Here is a 6,376-nt window from a genome sequence, read left to right on the forward strand (position 1 = left end):
AAGCCCTCTGCTCCTTGCCCTCCCCATATGTGGGGAAAGAAAAGTGCAGAGAGGAGCTTGCCAGAAAAGAAGAGATGGTAGGGAGTCATTCTGGGTACTGGGCTTTCCAGGTAGATTGAAGTGGGGAAATGAGAAAGAGCAGAGGAGCGTGAGAAGGGCAGTTTTCTAGTTAATCCACTGTGCAATAGCTCTGCTGCAGGACCTCCACCTACCTTGGGAGATTTAGCTGCACTCACTGCTCACTTGGACATTGCCTCTAGGATCTGTTCCAGAACAGATTAGTTTAACTGCTGACTCTCATTTTTAGATATTTGATCAAGTGAGGAGGCTAGAGGGAAAGCAACAGACATCCAAGGATCAAATAATGCTTCTGTCTTCAGCCTTGCAGGCTTTGTCAAAATCTAACAATCCCTCTTTTAAGTTCCACATGGATGAAAGGATTTTGTGATTTCACCAAAGTTACACTCAAAAGGAAGGAGCATCACCTTTGACAACTTGCTTAACACTGAATGAATGCAAGTGGGACTGATGCTGGCACTGGCACTGTGCTTTTGTTTCTTCTTGATGGCATGGTGGGACAAGATTGCAAATGAACCCTTGCAAGCAGAAAGTGCAGGAAAGGCTTATTAAGCAAAGCACCAGGCTAAAACATACAAAATGAGCTGCACAAGAGCTCCAAATCTGATGTTTCATCTGTTTTTGAGAATTCACAGGATTGCTGTCCTTTGGAACATGACTCTCCAAAGGTTGCCACAAAAGAGCAGAATCTGATCTCAGAAATAGCCGTGGCTACAAAAGCAGTATGAAATAAGAAGGTGAAAAGAGAAATTCACACCCAGCCCATTACTGTATTAAGCGTTTTCTGTTCCCACAGTGTCCAGCTATTATTCTCCAGTACTTCTGGTGTCAAATAAACATAATACACCAAGGCAAAGAAAACACTCCAAAACGCTGAGATGAAGAGACACCCTCACACGTAGGTCAGATGTGGCTACTTCTTTATCTGTAATGAGCAGCTTCGGGCAGGGCTTCCCCATCTTGACTGGTGGGATGCCATTTCAGGGCTTCCTTCTGCCATCTTCTGCTTCTTTGTAGTATTGCGAGCCGGGGAACAAATGCTTTGGTCGGTGGCAGCAGGACCTGGGCTTTTGCTCAAGGGCAGAAGATCTGATTATAGTCATTCACCAGGAAATAACTGAAAATAATTTGTGTACAGTAGTAATTATGCTTTACTGAAATGATGCTCTAAGTGCTTATAGGCATCCCTGCCTAAGCATCTGGTGTCTGAGAACACACATGACAGTAGAAAATAGCCGACAAAGGTAAGAGACCATTTTTTCCCTGAGGATTTTTCACCTTGACCTTGTGCTGCTAGCTGCTCCACCTCCTGTTGAGGGAGGAGCTTTGTCCACCCCAACGAGGTAAGGTGCCCAGCTTCTCTGCAAGGAAGACTATAGGTTGCATCCTTTGAAACAATGAAGAGGGCAGACAAAGAAGGAAGCCAGAAACCATCTATTTCACAGTGTTAGAAGATGGCTGCGCACTCCCATGGGTACTCAGATGTTTTGCTTCCTCCTAACAAAAATGTGTTCGGTGACCATGTAACTTTACCATGTGTGTCTCAGGATATTGTTGATTGTCTGATGGGCCTGGCTTACAGTCACCCCTTTAATTTGCTCTGACCAGCTAAGAGTTATACTGAATACTGACTTATGCCTGAGTTTTAGATAGGGATTGTCTCCTTGGGCTACTGCAGTAGAATTACACACTGTAATGGTTATCATCCCCGGTTAGTTGTGATGGAGTAAAGACTGTGAGGGACCCTCCTTTGCCTCTTTTTCTTTTAAGCTTCCAGACTGAAGGATAACACTCATTCAGTAAGGTGGAGGGCTACTAAATTGACACCATCCAAAGCGAACAGTTGTGTGTGTGTAAGATCTATGTCCCTTCTGAAGGGGGTCCCACCCTGCTTTTGTTGCTGATGCATTTAGCCTTAGCCAAGCAACTTTCTGGATATGTCTGCCCCCACCTCAATGCACATTAGTCGTTGCCATTGCTGGTTTGGATACGAATATTTGAAAATACTTTGCATAAGTAAATGTGGCATTATTTCCTTGCAGCTGTATCCCTGTATCCATCCACCATGCTGCCAACTATTGCACAGCATCCAGGATTTGCAGTGGTGTTCTGCTGCATTTGTTTTCATATCAGTTAGTAAGCATGTTTTCAGGTTTTAAGAAAACCTCAGCTACAAGCTGTATATACACATATATTCTGTGAGGCATTTGCTGCTGGCATTTAAACAACAATAACAATGACAGCTACCAATTTATGTTCCTGCTAAGCTACAGTACTACCTGAGAAGGTGGAAGGAGTTCAGCTATTTTCTGCTTTTACCTAAGAAGCTGATTTATTGTTTCTCATATGTTTTTCCTCATCTCATTTTGGCCCTGGATGTGTCTCTGTCTTGTCTCTATTTACAAATGTTGTCACAGAAGTATAAGGTTAAAACAGTGGTCACGCTATTCACCTCTCACTTGGAGTTATGGACGTAGAAGTCCCTTTCCTGCCAATTTCTATGAACAACCGCATCTAAAAGCTCATATGATGCCTTTCCTGGCAAAACACTGCTTCTCATTTCCATTCTTTTGCTACATTTTTGTCCCTGCACAAAATAATTAATACTTTCTGTTCTGCTTTCTCTTACCTTCCACTCGTCTTTGTTTAATTTCTGACTTTGTAAATTTTTTTTGGAATAGAAAGGTCTTTCTCTTAGCTCTTTCCAACAATCTTGTGTACTACATTTTATGAATGATTGTGACTTTTACAAACTACAGCCTATTTGTGTGTGCAATTTTGCAGTGCTAAGGTTTTCAATAAAATTCCTCTCACCACAGAAATTTAGTTAAGTAAAAAATTGACTTTTTTTCCAGTTCTGCTTGGGATTGCTTTTATGTGTTGTTAAACATGTCTAATTAACATTGGCACAATAATTTTGTCATAAAAGCGGAGACAATGCAAGCTAAGTAATCCTTGCCTAAGATCTCAAAATACAGAGAATGTTGGTGTTTTGTGGTTGTACTGTGATTTATTTTAACAGAAAACAATTTATTCCACCAAATCTTTTTGCATATTCTTAACCTGTAAGGTTTGTTTCCTTGCTTATGAATACGAATATTTACTACATCAGTTATTTGCTATTGTTTTTGTGGTTAGGGGGAGTCTCTATGCAGTCCCAACCAAGAAGCAAGGTTTACTGTGTCTGGCTGCCCAAGCAGCCCAGGGGGCAATGAACCTTTCCAGGCAAATCTCTGGGCACAGAGCTTGGCACAGGGACTTCAGCAGGGCTCTAAAGTAGCACAGGTGCAGGAGACTTTTTGGGCCAAAGTCTGAAGTAAAGACTGCTGCCAGCAGTAGAAAGACGTTATTTACACACTGAGGAGTAAGTAACAATCAAGGTTTTGTCTCCAAGAAACGAATTAAAAGGCAGGGAAGGTGTAAAGCATTATGATAAACCTATGTTTAGTTTATAATTTCTGGGACTATATTATTTTACTAAAACTGGCAAAAATATGCTGTATCAGTTGCACCCTAGTAAAAAAGCTGGGCACATGCTGAAAAAAGAGAGAGTTTAGTAGAAGAATATTTTGTTTGCTGTAGTGTTCCTTTTCCTTCCTGTTTCTTCAGCAAACATGTGCGTTACAGTACGCACGGTATTTTAGCTTAATCAGTAATGTACCAGGCACCAACAGTTACACATCATCACACACACGTTCTTATCATCTCTCAAGGTGTGTTTGTAGATAGTGTGTAATGTAAATGTGAGTGAAGTCTCCATCATTACATGAGTTCCACAGACTTGTTATTGTTATCTACGAAAATTATTTATTAACAGAATAAGGGAGGAGAAAGGCTGGGTGCAGTTTCAAACTAGGGTTTCTTTTGATTAACCTTGAGTAACATGAATTAGAAACTGAGGGGTGTGAATGTGTATCTAAAGCTGTTCTTTATTGCCTCAACTATGAAGAAGCTCAGGAGCATTTTGTCTGTCTCTGATCTCTGTTGTTAATAGTTTACTGTGTAGCACAGTCGATGTATAGCCCCCGTCTTTCTTGATTTCCCTTGCCCTAAGTAGCTCACAGTACTCTTCCTTCCCCTGATTTCCCTGGTATTTTCTTTGTCATCAATTCTCTGCCCTGTTTCTGTTTTTCTGTTCTCTCCCCCACTCCTGACACTGAAGCAGAGCATTTGGTTTGGAGAAGTGTCAGGGTTGCAAAAGCCTGCTTCGAGTGCTGCGGTATTCCAGCAGTCAGGGTCGCTATTGCTTGGCCATGCCCCAGAAGACTTTCTATAACCAGAGCTGGTGCCAGAGTAGTTATGCCAATTTGGTGAACGTAGAGGATTCCTCTGTGCATGGAGGACAATCGATTTGTTATTTAACTACCTTGAAGTTTTCTCATGAAATCTGCAATGGCACCCAAACAAGCCTGATGTGGTTAAGTATTCAGCCCAATGATCTCACATCCTCCACAGCAGTTGAAGACTCATAAACACATTTTATGTCTGTATTGGTATGCTGTCATAATTTGGGAGACACATTGCCTGGAAACACAATAGTTGGTTATGAAAGTCTAGTTTGATGCTGAGAGACCTCAAGCCAGATGTTACATTCCATAATCAAAATTAAATTATTGCAGGAGCAAATAGAAAGTACTGAAAGGCTAACTTTATATAGCTCTGTTTTTTTCTTTTTCTTAAAAACATAATTTATTTTTGTCTTTAAAAGCAGAGACTACTCAGAGAAGTCAATGATGACTAGGAGACTACTAGGAGAAGAAATCCAAAGAGTTGTAGAATCAGTAGAGCTAGTCAGGGAAGACACTTCACATTATGCATTAACTTCGAATGTATATCTGATTAGAGCTGTACATGCATTAAGTATATCAGAGCTCCAAGAAAAGATCAATGGACTGTAGAATCAACTGGTGCAGGAGTACAGATGGATATAGAAAATATGGTAGAGAAAAGGCTTTACAGAAAACTCAGAATTTGCAGATATCTACTGCACAAGGCCATCTCATGGCTGTTCTAGATAAGTTGACCCAGGGAAGTGTGTCTATAAGAAAAATAAAAAGGAACAGAGAGTCAACTGAAAGACACAGAAATAATTAAGGGATGAGTTTTCTGCACACTGAAATGAAGAACAGGAAGGGAGAGAAGGTGGGAAAGAAGGAACTTTGAGAGAATAGCCAGCTTCAAAAAAGACAGGAGGAAGAATGCATATATCTGGCAGCTCTGATCTGGGAAAGAAGAGGAAAAATACACAGAAAAGCTGTCTCTGAAAAAGGGACGGGAGAGGAGGACTTGGGGCAGGGTGGTGGAGGGCAAACAATCACATTGGAAGATTCACCCACCTCTCTGAAAAGTAAGATCCTTTCACGAACAAATTGAAAGTTAGTGTGCTGGGCAGAGATGAATGCTTAAAAGTGGAAGCTCAGGAATCTTCTGTTTCTGTCACATATTCAAGAACCAATTTAAAGCAATATGCATAAACACCTATGGTAGTTGAATCCCACAACTGATCCATGGTTAGTTTACTATCCTAGTGAATAATAAAGAACCTGGATTCTGCTTTCTTATCTCCAGAGAGGCCTAGCTTCAGAAGTAGCTTATGTTTATACATGCTACCTTCATACCCTCCACAATGAACTGTCCCTCAATAGTGGGGATTCTTCCCCCTCATTCAAGGCTGAGATTTGCCTAGACACGAAGTCTTTTGCTTCTCAGGAAAGTACTTCAGCTAATATTCAGAAAATCACCATCACTGGCTTTGTCCTGAAAGATGTGAAATATGCTTGATAAGACAACCACTTCCACAAACAATGGAAATGCAGAAATGCAGGAGCTCTTCTCTATCCTATCTCTGTAAAGCGTGTGATGGGATGCCACGTAGGGGGTTATCTGTTAAATCAGTAAGATGGAGATCAACGGAAGCACTCTATGGTGGGTAAGGAGATGCTTAAAGTAGAGTTGTCATGAAGTAGTGTTGAAAGGGAAGATGCTGGCATTAAAGGAAGTAAGTTTGTAGAGGAACAGAGCAGGAGCATCAAAGGAGCAGAGTTGGGACCTTTTTCTTTTTTAGCATTTTCACTGCAACATAGAGAATGGGAGAGAACTTATGGGAAATGCTAGTGACAAAGGTTTGAGAGATGATCAAGATATGAACCATCAAGACATACAGAAGATGAATGGCCTGAGGACTGGGGGTTTAGAGTAGGTGGATTTCTGCAAAACATAATGTCAAGTATTTAGCTTGGACAGGGATAAGAAAAAATCTTCTGTTATAAACCAGAATCTAATCATGTAAGATCAGCTG

Source organism: Strix aluco, chromosome 5 (assembly GCF_031877795.1).
Source record: "Strix aluco isolate bStrAlu1 chromosome 5, bStrAlu1.hap1, whole genome shotgun sequence".
Taxonomy (NCBI): domain Eukaryota; kingdom Metazoa; phylum Chordata; class Aves; order Strigiformes; family Strigidae; genus Strix; species Strix aluco.